The sequence below is a fragment of the Ambystoma mexicanum genome, unplaced genomic scaffold, assembly GCF_040938575.1.
Source record: "Ambystoma mexicanum isolate Mex_15411 unplaced genomic scaffold, UKY_AmexF1_1 Mex_scaf66, whole genome shotgun sequence".
In the NCBI taxonomy this organism is placed as follows: domain Eukaryota; kingdom Metazoa; phylum Chordata; class Amphibia; order Caudata; family Ambystomatidae; genus Ambystoma; species Ambystoma mexicanum.
In genome coordinates, this window is record NW_027182484.1 from 403115 (window position 1) to 422182 (window position 19068).

At 35.6% G+C, this 19068-nt stretch overlaps 2 non-coding genes across 2 annotated transcripts; both read left to right on the plus strand.

Moving 5' to 3' along the window:
- The first annotated feature begins 8440 nt into the window (after window positions 1-8440).
- Window positions 8441-8513, plus strand: TRNAS-GCU (transfer RNA serine (anticodon GCU)). The gene has a single exon. It is a non-coding gene; the product is annotated as a tRNA-Ser (tRNA).
- Window positions 8514-14144: 5631 nt separating this feature from the next.
- Window positions 14145-14217, plus strand: TRNAC-GCA (transfer RNA cysteine (anticodon GCA)). Its single transcript has one exon. It is a non-coding gene; the product is annotated as a tRNA-Cys (tRNA).
- Window positions 14218-19068: the final 4851 nt, after the last annotated feature.

Sequence of the window (19068 nt, forward strand, 5' to 3'; positions counted from 1 at the left end):
TGTTTTACCTGTAGAAATATTTTTTTAATTAAATAAATTGAAGTAAACATTTACAATCTTAGCATTTTATGTAATGAGCAACACATTTCTACATTTGAAATATTCCTGATCATCACCTGAAACATAGGGTAAACACCATTAAGCCGTTTAGGATTTCTTCGTATGATACAAGCTGTGTTTTACATTCACCCAAGTTCTACTGGTGATATGATCAGTTTGAAATAGTCCATTGGAAGCTCATATGAATGTTATAAAACTGTGGTGGAAACCAATAATATGCCCTTAATGAAATGTATTAATTTGTACAGCTGACCAGAAGTGCACTGATGTCATTAGTTCTACAAGTTCCATTCAGTCACGGGCAGTTTTCAGCATTCAAGGGTTTAACTCAGTGGTAGTGCATAGGAGTGCAGTTCAAGAAGTCCCTGTTTCATAAGCATATACCCTCGTCAATAGATCCTGTTAAAATGTTTTTCAACCCAATGCACTGTAAGAAACAATAGGATATATCATCATTTCATATAAAAAACAATGAACAATTGGGTTTAACTATACTGTTAGCAAAAAATCAACAAACTGCAGTAGAGAAGCAGTTACATTTTGCAGAATTTGTGCATTTGACAAAAGATTGTTTTTCCATGTTCCAAGATGTACATGTGATACGAAATGTATGAATTCTTGCAATGGAAACCTCACTGTATTTTACCAAGGCAGATAAAGGACATCTTTTGTACCCCTTATACTTATAAGGAGGGTTTGGTGGCTGAAAATGCATTGCTTTGATGGTGATTGCATGTTGCTTTCACTTTGTACATATTACTGAATAAATAAAGGTGAACATTTCAGAAATGGGGGTATAGCTCAGGGGTAGAGCATTTCACTGCAGATCAAAATGTCCCTAGTTCAAATGTGGTTGCCCCCTTGTCCAACTGTTTTACCTGTAGAAATATTTTTTTAATTAAATAAATTGAAGTAAACATTTACAATCTTAGCATTTTATGTAATGAGCAACACATTTCTACATTTGAAATACTCCTGATCATCACCTGAAACATAGGGTAAACACCATTAAGCTGTTTAGGATTTCTTCATATGATACAAGCTGTGTTTTACATTCACCCAATTTCTACTGGTGATATGATCAGTTTGAAATAGTCCATTGGAAGCTCATATGAATGTTATAAAACTGTGGTGGAAACCAATAATATGCCCTTAATGAAATGTATTGATTTGTACAGCTGACCAGAAGTGCACTGATGTCATTAGTTCTACAAGTTCCATACAGTCACCCACTCTATCACCTTTTTAAAAAAGGGCAGTATTCAACATTCAAGGGTTTATGTCAGTGGTAGAGCGTAGGAGTGTAGTTCAAGAAGTCCCTGTTTCATAACCATATACCCTCTTCAATAGATCCTGTTAAAATGTTTTTCAACCCAATGCACAGTAAGAAACAATAAGATATATCATCATTTCATATACAAAACAATGAACAATTGGGTTTAACTATGCTCTTAGCACAAAATCAACAAACTGCAGTAGAGAAGCAGTTACATTTTGCAGAATTTGTGCATTTGACAAAAGATTGTTTTTCCATGTTCCAAGATCTACATGTGATACGAAATGTATGAATTCTTGCAATGGAAACCTCACTGTATTTTACCAAGGCAGATAAAGGACATTTTTGTACCCCTTATACTTATAAGGAGGGTTTGGTGGCTGAAAATGCATTGCTTTGATGGTGATTGCATGTTGCTTGCACTTTGTACATATTACTGAATTAATAAAGGTGAACATTTCAGAACTGTGGGTATAGCTCAGTAGTAGAGCATTTGACTGCAGATGAAGAGGTCCCTAGTTACACTCTGGGTGCCCCTTGTTCAACTGTTTTACCTGTAGAAATATTTTTTTTATTAAATAAATTGAAGAAAACATTTACAATGTTAGCATTTTATGTAATGAGCAACACATTTCTACATTTGAAATACTCCTGATCATCTCGTGAAACATAGGGTAAACAACATGAAACTGTTTAGGATTTCTTCATATGATACAAGCTGTGTTTTACATTCACCCAAGTTCTACTGGTGATATGATCAGTTTGAAATAGTCCATTGGAAGCTCATATGAATGTTATAAAACTGTGGTGGAAACCAATAATATGCCCTTAATGAAATGTATTAATTTGTAAAGCTGACCAGAAGTGCACTGATGTCATTAGTTCTACAAGTTCCATACAGTCACCCACTCTATCACCTTTTTAAAAAAGGGCAGTTTTCAGCATTCAAGGGTTTAACTCAGTGTTAGAGCATAGGAGTGCAGTTCAAGAAGTCCCTGTTTCATAAGCATATACCCTCGTCAATAGATCCTGTTAAAATGTTTTTCAACCCAATGCACTGTAAGAAACAATAGGATATATCATCATTTCATATAAAAAACAATGAACAATTGGGTTTAACTATACTCTTAGCACAAAATCAACAAACTGCAGTAGAGAAGCAGTTACGTTTTGAAGAATTTGTGCATTTGACAAACGTTTTTTTTTCCATATTCCAAGATCTACACGTGATACGAAATGTATGAATTCTTGCAATGGAAACCTCACTGTATTTTACCAAGGCAGATAATTGACATTGTTGTACCCCTTATACTTATAAGGAGGGTTTGGTGGCTGAAAATGCATTGCTTTGATGGTGATTGCATGTTGCTTCCACTTTGTACATATTACTGAATAAATAAAGGTGAACCTTTCAGAACTGGGGGTATAGCTCAGTGGTAGAGCATTTGACTGCAGATCAAGAAGTTTCCTAGATCAAATCTGGGTGCCCACTTTTTCAACTGTTTTACCTGTAGAACATTTTTTTTAATTAAATAAATCGAAGAAAACATTTACAATCTTATCATTTTATGTAATGAGCAACACATTTCTACATTTGAAATATTCCTGATCATCTCCTGAAACATAGGGTAAACACCATGAAACTGTTTAGGATTTCTTCATATGATACAAGCTGTGTTTTACATTCACCCAGGTTCTACTGGTGATATTATCAGTTTGAAATAGTCCATTGGAAGCTCATATGAATGTTATAAAACTCTGGTGGAAACCAATAATATTCCCTTAATGAAATGTATTAATTTGTACAGCTGACCAGAAGTGAACTGATGTCATTAGTTCTACAAGTTCCATACAGTCACCCACTCTATCACCTTTTTAAAAAAGGGCAGTTTTCAGCATTCAAGGGTTTAACTCAGTGGTAGAGCGTAGGAGTGTAGCTCAAGAAGTCCCTGTTTCATAACCATATACCCTCTTCAATAGATCCTGTTAAAATGTTTTTCAACCCAATGCACTGTAAGAAACAATAGGATATATCATCATTTCATATACAAAACAATGAACAATTGGGTTTAACTATGATCTTAGCACAAAATCAACAAACTGCAGTAGAGAAGCAGTTACGTTTTGCAGAATTTGTGCATTTGACAAAAGTTTTTTTCCATGTTCCAAGATCTACATGTGATACGAAATGTATGAATTCTTGCAATGGAAACCTCACTGTATTTTACCAAGGCAGATAAAGGACATCCTTCGCTCCCCATATACTTATAAGGAGGGTTTGGTGGCTGAAAATGCATTGCTTTGATGGTGATTGAATGTTGCTTGCACTTTATACATATTACTGAATTAATAAAGGTAAACATTTCAGAACTATTGGTATAGCTCAGTGGTAGAGCATTTGACTGCAGGTCAAGAGGACCCTAGTTCAAATCTGGGTGCCCCCTTGTCCATCTGTTCTACCTGTAGAAATATTTTTTAATTAAATAAATTGAAGAAAACATTTACAATCTTAGCATTTTATGTAATGAGCAACACATTTCTACATTTGAAATACTCCTGATCATCTCCTAAAACATAGGGTAAACACCATGAAACTGTTTAGGATTTCTTCGTATGATACAAGCTGTGTTTTACATTCACCCAAGTTCTATTGGTGATATTATCAGTTTGAAATAGTCCATTGGAAGCTCATATGAATGTTATAAAACTGTGGTGGAAACCAATAATTTGCCCTTAATGAAATGTATTAATTTGTACAGCTGACCAGAAGTGCACTGATGTCATTGTACTACAAGTTCCCTACAGTCACCCACTCTCTCACCTTTTTAAAAAAGGGCAGTTTTCAACATTCAAGGGTGTATGTCAGTGGTAGAGCGTAGGAGTGTAGCTCAAGAAGTCCCTGTTTCATAACCATATACCCTCTTCAATAGATCCTGTTAAAATGTTTTTCAACCCAATGCACTGTAAGAAACAATAGGATATATCATCATTTCATATACAAAACAATGAACAATTGGGTTTAACTATGATCTTAGCACAAAATCAACAAACTGCAGTAGAGAAGCAGTTACGTTTTGCAGAATTTGTGCATTTGACAAAAGTTTTTTTCCATGTTCCAAGATCTACATGTGATACGAAATGTATGAATTCTTGCAATGGAAAACTCACTGTATTTTACCAAGGCAGATAAAGGACATCCTTCGCACCCCATATACTTATAAGGAGGGTTTGGTGGCTGAAAATGCATTGCTTTGATGGTGATTGCATGTTGCTTGCACTTTGTACATATTACTGAATTAATAAAGGTAAACATGTCAGAACTGGGGGTATAGCTCAGTGGTAGAGCATTTGACGCTGATCAAGAGGTCCACTATTTCAAATCTGGGTGCCCCCTTGTTCAACTGTTTTACGTGTAGAAATATTTTTTAAATTAGATAAATTGAAGAAAACATTTACAATCTTAGCATTTTATGTAATGAGCAACACATTTCTACATTTGAAATACTCCTGATCATCTCCTGAAACATAGGGTAAACACCATGAAACTGTTCAGGATTTCTTCATATGATACAAGCTGTGTTTTACATTCACCCAAGTTCTACTGGTGATATTATCAGTTTGAAATAGTCCATTGGAAGCTCATATGAATGTTATAAAACTCTGGTGGAAACCAATAATATTCCCTTAATGAAATGTATTAATTTGTACAGCTGACCAGAAGTGCACTGATGTCATTAGTTCTACAAGTTCCATACAGTCACCCACTCTATCACCTTTTTAAAAAATTGCAGTTTTCAGCATTCAAGGTTTTAACTCAGTGGTAGAGCGTAGGAGTGGAGTTCAAGAAGTCCCTGTTTCATAACCATATACCTTTGTCAATAGATCCTGTTAAAATGTTTTTCAACCCAATGCACTGTAAGAAACAATAGGATATATCATCATTTCATATACAAAACAATGAACAATTGGGTTTAACTATGTTCTTAGCACAAATCAACAAACTGCAGTAGAGAAGCAGTTACATTTTGCAGAATTTGTGCATTTGACAAAAGATTTGTTTTCCATGTTCAAAGATCTACTTGTGATTCGAAATGTATGAATTCTTGCAATGGAAACGTCACTGTATTTTACCAAGGCAGATAAAGGACATCCTTCGCACCCCATATACTTATAAGGAGGGTTTGGTGGCTGAAAATGCATTGCTTTGATGGTGATTGCATGTTGCTTGCACTTTGTACATATTACTGAATTAATAAAGGTAAACATTTCAGAACTGGGGGTATAGCTCAGTGGTGGAGCATTTGACTGCAGATCAGGAGGTCCTCTAGTTCAAATCTGGGTGCCCCCTTGTTCAACTGTTTTACCTGTAGAAATATTTTTTAAATTGAAGAAAACATTTACAATCTTAGCATTTTATGTAATGAGCAACACATTTATACATTTGAAATATTCCTGATCATCTCCTGAAACATAGGGTAAACACCATGAAACTGTTTATGATTTCTTCATATGATACTAGCTGTGTTTTACATTCACCCAAGTTTTACTGGTGATATTATCAGTTTGAAATAGTCCATTGGAAGCTCATATGAATGTAATAAAACTGTGGTGGAAACCAATAATATGCCCTAAATGAAATGTATTAATTTGTACAGCTGACCAGAAGTGCACTGATGTCATTAGTTCTACAAGTTCCATACAGTCACCCACTCTATCACCTTTTTAAAAAAGAGCAGTTTTCAGCATTCAAGGGTTTAACTCAGTGGTAGAGCATAGGAGTGCAGTTCAAGAAGTCCCTGTTTCATAACCATACACCCTCGTCAATAGATCCTGTTAAAATGTTTTTCAACCCAATGCACTGTAAGAAACAATAGGATATATCATCATTTATATACAAAACAATGATCAATTGGGTTTAAATATGCTCTTAGCACAAAATCAAAAAATGCAGTAGAGAAGCAGTTACATTTTGCAGAATTTGTGCATTTGACAAAAGATTTGTTTTCCATGTTCCAAGATCTACATGTGATACGAAATGTATGAATTCTTGCAATGGAAACCTCACTGTATTTTACCAAGGCAGATAAAGGACATCCTTTGCACCCCATATACTTATAAGGAGGGTTTGGTGGCTGAAAATGCATTGCTTTGATGGTGATTGCATGTTGCTTGCACTTTGTACATATTACTGAATTAATAAAGGTAAACATTTCAGAACTGGGGGTATAGCTCAGTGGTGGAGGATTTGACTGCAGATCAGGAGGTCCCCTAGTTCAAATCTGGGTGCCCCCTTGTTCAACTGTTTTACCTGTAGAAATATTTTTTAAATTGAAGAAAACATTTACAATCTTAGCATTTTATGTAATGAGCAACACATTTCTACATTTGAAATATTCCTGATCATCTCCTGAAACATAGGGTAAACACCATGAAACTGTTTATGATTTCTTCATATGATACAAGCTGTGTTTTACATTCACCCAAGTTTTACTGGTGATATTATCAGTTTGAAATAGTCCATTGGAAGCTCATATGAATGTAATAAAACTGTGGTGGAAACCAATAATATGCCCTAAATGAAATGTATTAATTTGTACAGCTGACCAGAAGTGCACTGATGTCATTAGTTCTACAAGTTCCATACAGTCACCCACTCTATCACCTTTTTAAAAAAGAGCAGTTTTCAGCATTCAAGGGTTTAACTCAGTGGTAGAGCATAGGAGTGCAGTTCAAGAAGTCCCTGTTTCATAACCATACACCCTCGTCAATAGATCCTGTTAAAATGTTTTTCAACCCAATGCACTGTAAGAAACAATAGGATATATCATCATTTTATATACAAAACAATGATCAATTGGGTTTAAATATGCTCTTAGCACAAAATCAAAAAATGCAGTAGAGAAGCAGTTACATTTTGCAGAATTTGTGCATTTGACAAAAGATTTGTTTTCCATGTTCCAAGATCTACATGTGATACGAAATGTATGAATTCTTGCAATGGAAACCTCACTGTATTTTACCAAGGCAGATAAAGGACATCCTTCACACCCCATATACTTATAAGGAGGATTTGGTGGCTGAAAATGCATTGCTTTGATGGTGATTGCATGTTGCTTGCACTTTATACATATTACTGAATTAATAAAGGTAAACATTTCAGAACTAGTGGTATAGCTCAGTGGTAGAGCATTTGACTGCAGATCAAGAGGTCCCTAGTTCAAATCTGGGTGCCCCCTTGTCCATCTGTTCTACCTGTAGAAATATTTTTTAATTGAAGAAAACATTTACAATCTTAGCATTTTATGTAAGGAGCAACACATTTCTACATTTGAAATACTCCTGATCATCTCCTAAAACATAGGGTAAACACCATGAAACGTTTAGGATTTCTTCGTATGATACAAGCTGTGTTTTACATTCACCCAAGTTCTATTGGTGATATTATCAGTTTGAAATAGTCCATTGGAAGCTCATATGAATGTTATAAAACAGTCGTGGAAACCAATAATTTGCCCTTAATGAAATGTATTAATTTGTACAGCTGACCAGAAGTGCACTGATGTCATTGTACTACAAGTTCCCTACAGTCACCCACTCTCTCACCTTTTTAAAAAAGGGCAGTTTTCAACATTCAAGGGTGTATGTCAGTGGTAGAGCGTAGGAGTGTAGCTCAAGAAGTCCCTGTTTCATAACCATATACCCTCTTCAATAGATCCTGTTAAAATGTTTTTCAACCCAATGCACTGTAAGAAACAATAGGATATATCATCATTTCATATACAAAACAATGAACAATTGGGTTTAACTATGATCTTGGCACAAAATCAACAAACTGCAGTAGAGAAGCAGTTACGTTTTGCAGAATTTGTGCATTTGACAAAAGTTTTTTTCCATGTTCCAAGATCTACATGTGATACGAAATGTATGAATTCTTGCAATGGAAAACTCACTGTATTTTACCAAGGCAGATAAAGGACATCCTTCGCACCCCATATACTTATAAGGAGGGTTTGGTGGCTGAAAATGCATTGCTTTGATGGTGATTGCATGTTGCTTGCACTTTGTACATATTACTGAATTAATAAAGGTGAACATGTCAGAAATGGGGGTATAGCTCAGTGGTAGAGCATTTGACTGCTGATCAAGAGGTCCACTAGTTCAAATCTGGGTGCCCCCTTGTTCAACTGTTTTACGTGTAGAAATATTTTTTAAATTAGATAAATTGAAGAAAACATTTACAATCTTAGCATTTTATGTAATGAGCAACACATTTCTACATTTGAAATACTCCTGATCATCTCCTGAAACATAGGGTAAACACCATGAAACTGTTCAGGATTTCTTCATATGTTACAAGCTGTGTTTTACATTCACCCAAGTTCTACTGGTGATTTCAGTTTGAAAGAGTCCATTGGAAGCTCATATGAATGTTATAAAACTGTGGTGGAAACCAATAATATGCCCTTAATGAAATGTATTAATTTGTACAGCTGACCAGAAGTGCACTGATGTCATTAGTTCTACAAGTTCCATACAGTCACCCACTCTATCACCTTTTTAAAAAAGGGCAGTTTTCAGCATTCAAGGGTTTAACTCAGTGGTAGAGCGTAGGAGTGGAGTTCAAGAAGTCCCTGTTTCATAACCATATACCTTCGTCAATAGATCCTGTTAAAATGTTTTTCAACCCAATGCACTGTAAGAAACAATAGGATACATCATCATTTCATATACAAAACAATGAACAATTGGGTTTAACTATGCTCTTAGCACAAATCAACAAACTGCAGTAGAGAAGCAGTTACATTTTGCAGAATTTGTGCATTTGACAAAAGATTTGTTTTCCATGTTCAAAGATCTACATGTGATACGAAATGTATGAATTCTTGCAATGGAAACCTCACTGTATTTTACCAAGGCAGATAAAGAACATCCTTCGCACCCCATATACTTATAAGGAGGGTTTGGTGGCTGAAAATGCATTGCTTTGATGGTGATTGCATGTTGCTTGCACTTTATACATATTACTGAATTAATAAAGGTAAACATTTCAGAACTGGCGGTATAGCTCAGTGGTGGAGCATTTGACTGCAGATCAGGAGGTCCCCTAGTTCAAATCTGGGTGCCCCCTTGTTCAACTGTTTTACCTGTAGAAATATTTTTTAAATTGAAGAAAACATTTACAATCTTAGCATTTTATGTAATGAGCAACACATTTCTACATTTGAAATATTCCTGATCATCTCCTGAAACATAGGGTAAACACCATGAAACTGTTTATGATTTCTTTATGTGATACAAGCTGTGTTTTACATTCACCCAAGTTTTACTGGTGATATTATCAGTTTGAAATAGTGCATTGGAAGCTCATATGAATGTAATAAAACTGTGGTGGAAACCAATAATATGCCCTAAATGAAATGTATTAATTTGTACAGCTGACCAGAAGTGCACTGATGTCATTAGTTCTACAAGTTCCATACAGTCACCCACTCTATCACCTTTTTAAAAAAGAGCAGTTTTCAGCATTCAAGGGTTTAACTCAGTGGTAGAGCATAGGAGTGCAGTTCAAGAAGTCCCTGTTTCATAACCATATACCCTCGTCAATAGATCCTGTTAAAATGTTTTTCAACCCAATGCACTGTAAGAAACAATAGGATATATCATCATTTCATATACAAAACAATGATCAATTGGGTTTAAATATGCTCTTAGCACAAAATCAACAAACTGCAGTAGAGAAGCAGTTACATTTTGCAGAATTTGTGCATTTGACAAAAGATTTGTTTTCAGTGTTCCAAGATCTACATGTGATACGAAATGTATGAATTCTTGCAATGGAAACCTCACTGTATTTTACCAAGGCAGATAAAGGACATCCTTCGCACCCCATATACTTATAAGGAGAGTTTGGTGGCTGAAAATGCATTGCTTTGATGGTGATTGCATGTTGCTTGCACTTTATACATATTACTGAATTAATAAAGGTAAACATTTCAGAACTAGTGGTATAGCTCAGTGGTAGAGCATTTGACTGCAGATCAAGAGGTCCCTAGTTCAAATCTGGGTGCCCCCTTGTCCAACTGTTTTACCTGTAGAAATATTTTTTTAATTAAATAAATTGAAGAAAACATTTACAATCTTAGCATTTTATGTAATGAGCAACACATTTCTACATTTGAAATACTCCTGATCATCTCCTAAAACATAGGGTAAACACCGTGAAACTGTTTAGGATTTCTTCATATGATACAAGCTATGTTTTACATTCACCCAAGTTCTATTGGTGATATTATCAGTTTGAAATAGTCCATTGGAAGCTCATATGAATGTTATAAAACAGTGGTGGAAACCAATAATTTGCCCTTAATGAAATGTATTAATTTGTACAGCTGACCAGAAGTGCACTGATGTCATTGTACTACAAGTTCCCTACAGTCACCCACTCTCTCACCTTTTTAAAAAAGGGCAGTTTTCAACATTCAAGGGTGTATGTCAGTGGTAGAGCGTAGGAGTGTAGCTCAAGAAGTCCCTGTTTCATAACCATATACCCTCTTCAATAGATCTTGTTAAAATGTTTTTCATCCCAATGCACTGTAAGAAACAATAGGATATATCATCATTTCATATACAAAACAATGAACAATTGGGTTTAACTATGATCTTAGCACAAAATCAACAAACTGCAGTAGAAAAGCAGTTACATTTTGCAGAATTTGTGCATTTGACAAAATATTTTTTTTCCATGTTCCAAGATCTACATGTGATACGAAATGTATGAATTCTTGCAATGGAAACCTCACTGTATTTTACCAAGGCAGATAAAGGACATCTTGTGTACCCCTTATAGTTATAAGGAGGGTTTGGTGGCTGAAAATGCATTGCTTTGATGGTGATTGCATGTTGCTTCAACTTTGTACATATTACTGAATTAATATAAGTGAACATTTCAGAACTGGGGGTATAGCTCAGTGGTGGAGCATTTGACTGCAGATCATGGAGGTCTCCTAGTTCAAATCTGGGTGACCACTTGTTCAACTGTTTTACCTGTAGAAATATTTTTTAAATTGAAGAAAACATTTACAATTTTAGCAGTTTATGTAATGAGCAACACATTTCTACATTTGAAATATTCCTGATCATCTCCTGAAACATAGGGTAAACACCATGAAACTGTTTATGATTTCTTCATATGATACAAGCTGTGTTTTACATTCACCCAAGTTCTACTGGTGATATTATCAGATTAAAATAGTCCATTGGAAGCTCATAAGAATGTTATAAAACTGTGGTGGAAACCAATAATATGCCCTAAATGAAATGTATTAATTTGTACAGCTGACCAGAAGTGCACTGATGTCATTAGTTCTACAAGTTCCATACAGTCACCCACTCTATCACCTTTTTAAAAGAGAGCAGTTTTCAGCATTCAAGGGTTTAACTCAGTGGTAGAGCGTAGGAGTGCAGTTCAAGAAGTCCCTGTTTCATAACCATATACCCTCGTCAATAGATCCTGTTAAAATGTTTTTCAACCATATGCACTGTAAGAAACAATAGGATATATCATCATTTCATATACAAAACAATGAACAATTGGGTTTAACTATGCTCTTAGCACAAAATCAACAAACTGCAGTAGAGAAGCAGTTACATTTTGCAGAATTTGTGCATTTGACAAAAGATTTGTTTTCCATGTTCCAAGATCTACATGTGATACGAAATGTATGAATTCTTGCAATGGAAACCTCACTGTATTTTACCAAGGCAGATAAAGGACATCCTTCGCACCCCATATACATATATGAGGGTTTGGGTGCTGAAAATGCATTGCTTTGATGGTGATTGCCTGTTGCTTGCACTTTGTATATATTACTGAATTAATAAAGGTGAATATTTCAGAACTGGGCGTATAGCTCAGTGGTAGAGCATTTGACTGCAGATCAAGTGGTACCCTAGTTCAAATCTGGGTGCCCGCTTGTTCAACTGTTTTACCTGTAGAAAAATGTGTTTAATTAAATAAATTGAAGAAAACATTTACAATCTTAGCATTTTATGTAAAGAGTAACACATTTCTACATTTGAAATATTCCTGATCATCTCCTGAAACATAGGGTAAACACCATGAAACTGTTTAGGATTTCTTCATATGATACAAGCTGTGTTTTACATTTACCCAAGTTCTACTGGTGATATTATCAGTTTGAAATAGTCCATTGGAAGCTCATGTGAATGTTATAAAACTGTGGTGGAAACCAATAATATGCCCTAAATGAAATGTATTAATTTGTACAGCTGACCAGAAGTGCACTGATGTCATTAGTTCTACAAGTTCCATACAGTCACCCACTCTATCACCTTTTTAAAAAAGGGCAGTTTTCAGCATTCAAGGGTTTAACTCAGTGGTAGAGCGTAGGAGTGCAGTTCAAGAAGTCGCTTTTTCATAACCATATACCCTCGTCAATAGATACTGTTAAAATGTTTTTCAACCCAATGCACTGTAAGAAACAATAGGATATATCATCATTTCATATACAAAACAATGAAAAATTGGGTTTAACTATGCTCTTAGCACAAAATCAACAAACTGCAGTAGAGAAGCAGTTACATTTTGCAGAATTTGTGCATTTGACAAAAGATTTGTTTTCCATGTTCCAAGATCTACATGTGATACGAAATGTATGAATTCTTGCAATGGAAACCTCACTGTATTTTACCAAGGCAGATAAAGGACATCCTTCACACCCCATATACTTATAAGGAGGGTTTGGTGGCTGAAAATGCATTGCTTTGATGGTGATTGCATGTTGCTTGCACTTTGTACATATTACTGAATTAATAAAGGTACACATTTCAGAACTAGGGGTATAGCTCAGTGGTAGAGCATTTGATTGCAGTTCAAGAGGTCCCTAGTTCGAATTTGGGTGCCCCCTTGTCCAACTGTTTTACCTGTAGAAATATTTTTTTAATTAAATAAATTGAAGAAAGCATTTACAATCTTAGCATTTTATGTAATGAGCAACACATTTCTACATTTGAAATACTCCTGATCATCTCCTGAAACATAGGGTAAACACCATGAAACTGTTTAGGATTTCTTCGTATGATACAAGCTGCGTTTTACATTCACCCAAGTTCTACTGGTGATATTATCAGTTTGAAATAGTCCATTGGAAGCTCAGATGAATGTTATAAAACAGTGGTGGAAACCAATAATTTGCTCTTAATGAAATGTATTAATTTGTACAGCTGACCAGAAGTGCACTGATGTCATTAGTTCTACAAGTTCCATACAGTCACCCACTCTATCACCTTTTTAAAATAGGGCAGTTTTCAGCATTCAATGGTTTACTTCAGTGGTAGAGCGTAGGAGTGCAGTTCAAGAAGTCCCTGTTTCATAACCATATACCCTCGTCAATAGATCCTGTTAAAATGTTTTTCAACCCAATGCACTGTAAGAAAAAATAGGATATATCATCATTTCATATACAAAACAATGAACAATTGGGTTTAACTATGCTCTTAGCACAAAATCAACAAACTGCAGTAGAGAAGCAGTTACATTTTGCAGAATTTGTGCATTTGACAAAACATTTTTTTTCCATGTTCCAAGATCTACATGTGTTACGAAATGCATGAATTTTTGCAATGGAAACCTCACTGTATTTTACCAAGGCAGATAAAGGACATCCTTCGCACCCCATATACTTATATGAGGGTTTGGGTGCTGAAAATGCATTGCTTTGATGGTGATTGCCTGTTGCTTGCACTTTGTATATATTACTGAATTAATAAAGGTGAACATTTCAGAACTGGGGGTATAGCTCAGTGGTAGAGCATTTGACTGCAGATCAAGCGGTCCCCTAGTTCAAATCTGGGTGCCCCCTTGTTCAACTGTTTTACCTGTAGAAAAATGTTTTTAATTAAATAAATTGAAGAAAACATTTACAATCTTAGCATTTTATGTAATGAGCAACACATTTCTACATTTGAAATATTCCTGATCATCTCCTGAAACATAGGGTAAACACCATGAAACTGTTTAGGATTTCTTCATATGATACAAGGTGTGTTTTACATTCACCCAAGTTCTACTGGTGATATTATCAGTTTGAAATAGTCCATTGGAAGCTCATATGAATGTTATAAAACTGTGGTGGAAACCAATAATATGCCCTAAATGAAATGTATTAATTTGTACAGCTGACCAGAAGTGCACTGATGTCATTAGTTCTACAAGTTCCATACAGTCACCCACTCTATCACCTTTTTAAAAAAGGGCAGTTTTCAGCATTCAAGGGTTTAACTCAGTGGTAGAGCGTAGGAGTGCAGTTCAAGAAGTCCCTGTTTCATAACTATATACCCTCGTCAATAGATCCTGTTAAAATGTTTTTCAACCCAATGCACTGTTAGAAACAATAGGATATATCATCATTTCATATACAAAACAATGAACAATTGGGTTTAACTATGCTCTTAGCACAAAATCAACAAACTGCTGTAGAGAAGCAGTTACATTTTGCAGAATTTGTGCATTTGACAAAAGATTTTTTTTCCATGTTCCAAGATCTACATGTGTTACGAAATGTATGAATTCTTGCAATGGAAACCTCACTGTATTTTACCAAGGCAGATAAAGGACATCTTGTGTACCCCTTATAGTTATAAGGAATGTTTGGTGGCTGAAAATGTATTGCTTTGATGGTGATTGCATGTTGCTTCCACTTTGTACATATTACTGAATTAAAATAGGTGAACATTTCAGAATTGGGGGTATAGCTAGTGGTAGAGCACTTGACTGTAGATCACGAGGTCCTTAGTTCAAATCTGGCTGCCCCCTTGTTCAACCTTAAATTGAAGAAAACATTTGTAATCTTATCATTTTATGTAATGAGCAAAACATTTCTACATTTGAAATACTCCTGATCATCACCTGAAACATAGGGTAATCACCATTATGCTGCATGATTCTATTCAGTATGGACAGTTGTGAGTGACTTCTTCGTATGATACAAGCTGTGTTTTACATTTACCCAAGTTCTACTGGTGATATTATCAGTTTGAAATAGTCCGCTGGAAGCTCATATGAATGTTATAAAACTGTGGTGGAAACCAATAATATGCCCTGTTGGGTATTTTGTGGATATTTGGGGCTTTGCTGTATTTTCTTACCGCCAAAATACCTTTAGCAATAATCACTCTCTGTATTCATATTGGGTCACACATGACAATAATACATTGCATTATTTCAGAATTCAGATCCATTTAGATGATGTGCGCGGTAGTTTGCGTGGTTGGTTGGTAAAGTGGTTGGTTTATTTGTGGCCCCAATATCCAACATCCCTTGTTTTTTATCTAGATTGTTCTTGATCACTAGAGAGACCTCAGGCCTACATTTTAGGGATACCACATTTTCAGTGTTAGTGTTGTGTGGCACCATGGGCTATTGTGGTATTTTTGTGGTAATTTCCACTACCTTATATATGGTAGGGAACTATGTCCAGAGAGTCTCTCTTCCCGTTGACTCATGTACCTCCAACAGGCTATGCTACAAACAGTCACTCACAACTGTCCATACTGAATAGAATCATGCACACATCTGTTTTAAAATGACAATTGCACTGTTTGAAAATCTACCCACGTTTAAACCTTTTCCCATGCAAAATGAAAGAGAGAAATAATACACACTAGCTATCTGTTTTCAAATATTTTTGTATTATAGAAATTTCTTTTAAACACAGTTTAATTTTTTTTATAGAAATAAATGAAATGGTACAACATTATTTGTGATAAATGAACAGAGAGCTGCGAGAATATATTCAATTGGACTGAGACTCCCTTTAATACACTGACTGAACAGTTTCGCACACTTTCGCACAGCTCCCACTCGCTTCTATAATTACCTTATCTGTACAGCATGAGTTTTCTCCGGCTATTCTCTTTCTGAATTTGGCTCCCTTGAAAATCAACCCCAGTGAGAACAAGCGTCTGCCGTTCTCAAACCGGGGTTATTGCCTGGAACTCTCAGTTTTTGCAGCAGGAATGCCCCAGCCAGTAAAAGACCCTTCTCCCAGCTCTGCCAGATCTCGATTGTTCTCCCCCTCTCCTCAAGCTTCTCCAGCAAAGTTCTAATCACAGCCTCTAGCATGATACTTGCTATGACGCTGCTCCAATCAGAATCAATCATATCATCTCCTCCCTCACTACACAATGGCTCACTTCTACAGTGGCAATTGTAACAAACTGATTTCCTGTTCCTTCGAGCTCTTTGCTTCCTGTAGTTATGTGGACAGAGCAGCCGAGAAAAAAAAATGAATGTGCGTTTAAAAGTTCACTTTCAGAGTAGGCCTAATTCTGCAGTGGAGACACATTTTTATTAGTGGGTTATGTTAAATGAAGTTTTATTAGTCAGTTAGTTATTAATAAGGTTAGTTATTAATTTTCAAATGTGTCTCTTTCGCCACATAGGCATTTCAGGTGATAAATAGTGTGCATTTTGAATGTGAACATGTGTGCTTTTAACTGTAAAAATAGATTTGCATCTTATATGTAAAAATCGTTTTTGACTGAATAGCCTGTCTTTACTTATATGTCCATGTTACTCTGGCAACACATATAGCAATGCACCACACCCATGTGGTGGTGCTGCATCAAAAAAAAATACTACCTGTGCAGTAGTGCTGTACTCTGTGCTGTAACACGCCAAATATCCTTACATACCCTCCTTTTGTTTTTAGAACTTGGCTACGATCCAAGCCAATTCCTAAAAACAACTTGTTGTTTTTTCTTTTAAAATGCATGTGTATTGGGATATCTTTCTCTTCCTGATGTAGCTACTAAAATCAGTAACATTTTCATTTTTACTGATAGCACAATCAACCATCCACCCATGATTAGCACCAGGACAGCCAAACCCACTATTGAGCGTTCCCCCCAGGTTCCCCAATTAAATCTTTCCACTTCTATTATCCCCAGATTACTAATTGTAATATTGTTTTTTCTCAAATTAATTTTTATAACATGTCTTTTGTTGTGATTCAATAAATATTCCACATCCGGATCTATTGGAAAAGTATCCCTTTGAAAAAATCGATATTTTCCACTTGGCTTTCCCAAACATCATTTGTTACATGAAACAATGTTAACCCCCCAATTGACACAATTGTATCCTTTGGAACCTGTAAATAAAAAACATTATATTTCACCTGTTTAACCACTGATGTTCCATGGTTTAAATGTACTACCGTCATGTTCTTTAAACAGGTGCTGACCAACCATTTACCTCTGACCATCTTAGCCTGTGCCAGTTCTTCACTCCCCATATTACCAATAATCACTTCACATCCTTATGATATACTTTGGTCAGATTTCAAACCACAAACAGCATCTGTGGCATCAGGAACAAACGGTTCACCTGGACACATATAATTTTGTTCTTTAAATTTGACACATGTTTCCAGGTTTGGTATTAAATAAACTTCAGGTTCCCATGACTGAAATGCCACCACTTCTGGAGTCTTAATCTTAATACATTTGTCCTCTTGCCAAAATCCCACGTTGTGTACCCACTTCGTTTGATAAATAAGTTCAGGAGCTACATATGGGATGCATAGCAAAAATCCGATCTCTAGTCTTTCCAAATCCACGTATAACGGCATTGCATTACCCATTTCAAATGCAATTTTTACCTGTATTATATCAATTTCCCTCCTGGTCAATCTTTCTATCATTTGACGAATAATATCCCGCGAAACAAAATACAAGGGGATATGTCCTTGAATCAATTGTGAAACTGCAGTTTGAACTTCTCTCATATAATTCGTTAATAGTCTATCAACAGGACTCATTATGTTCAATATTTCATTTAAAGTTCTGTCATGCTTAAGTATTATTTTAGTCCCCCGTTGCATCACATCTGCTTGTTCATTTAGAATGATTGCAGTTTCATTTATGAATCTTACTTGTTCATCCAGTCCCCCTCTAATCCCATCTAATGTTTTTTGTATTATTTATAGGTCAATACTCAGTTGTTGCGCTTTAGTACTCAGTGTTCCTACCGAAATAGAATTGGCTGTTGATATTGTGGTACCTATTATGGCTCCAACTATAGACATTACCAATGATATCGCGCGCATCACTGCACCTCTCTTTCCTCTCCTCTTCTTAATGTCTGCTGAATTCACAAATGTTTTCTCCAACTGCATTAATATATCTCTTATTGACGGCTTTGTGTCCTCTTTTCTTATTTCCAGCCACTCTTTAGTCTGTTCAATCTTAATTCCGGTATTGTTCAAATGTTTTTCAATCAAAATCTCAGGATTCAATGGTATGTAGATATTTTGGAAAATCATCCTTCTATCACTCATGATGAATCCTGGTGCCTCTTCCACCGCGATACCAGATGCTGGTCCAGGTTCAATGACAACCTGTGCTTCTGAATTCTTGAAGATCCCTCCAAATATCATCATCATTAACCATATCATCGGTATCATATTCAATGCTGATCGCTTTACAGCCTTGGTCTTCACCCCTCTTTGGGGCTTTCCCGGAATCCGTCCATGTGGGCTCCAGGACTCCATTGTCTCCCGTGACCTCCGGTATAAATAGTTAATGTTCTAAACCAAAATAGAAAAGAAACAGATTAAGTATATTGCACAATACTAACTTCACCCTTTTTCCAAAAATAAAACATGCTTGGTAAAAACATTTCGTTTTTTTTTTTTTTTTTTTTCTGAAAT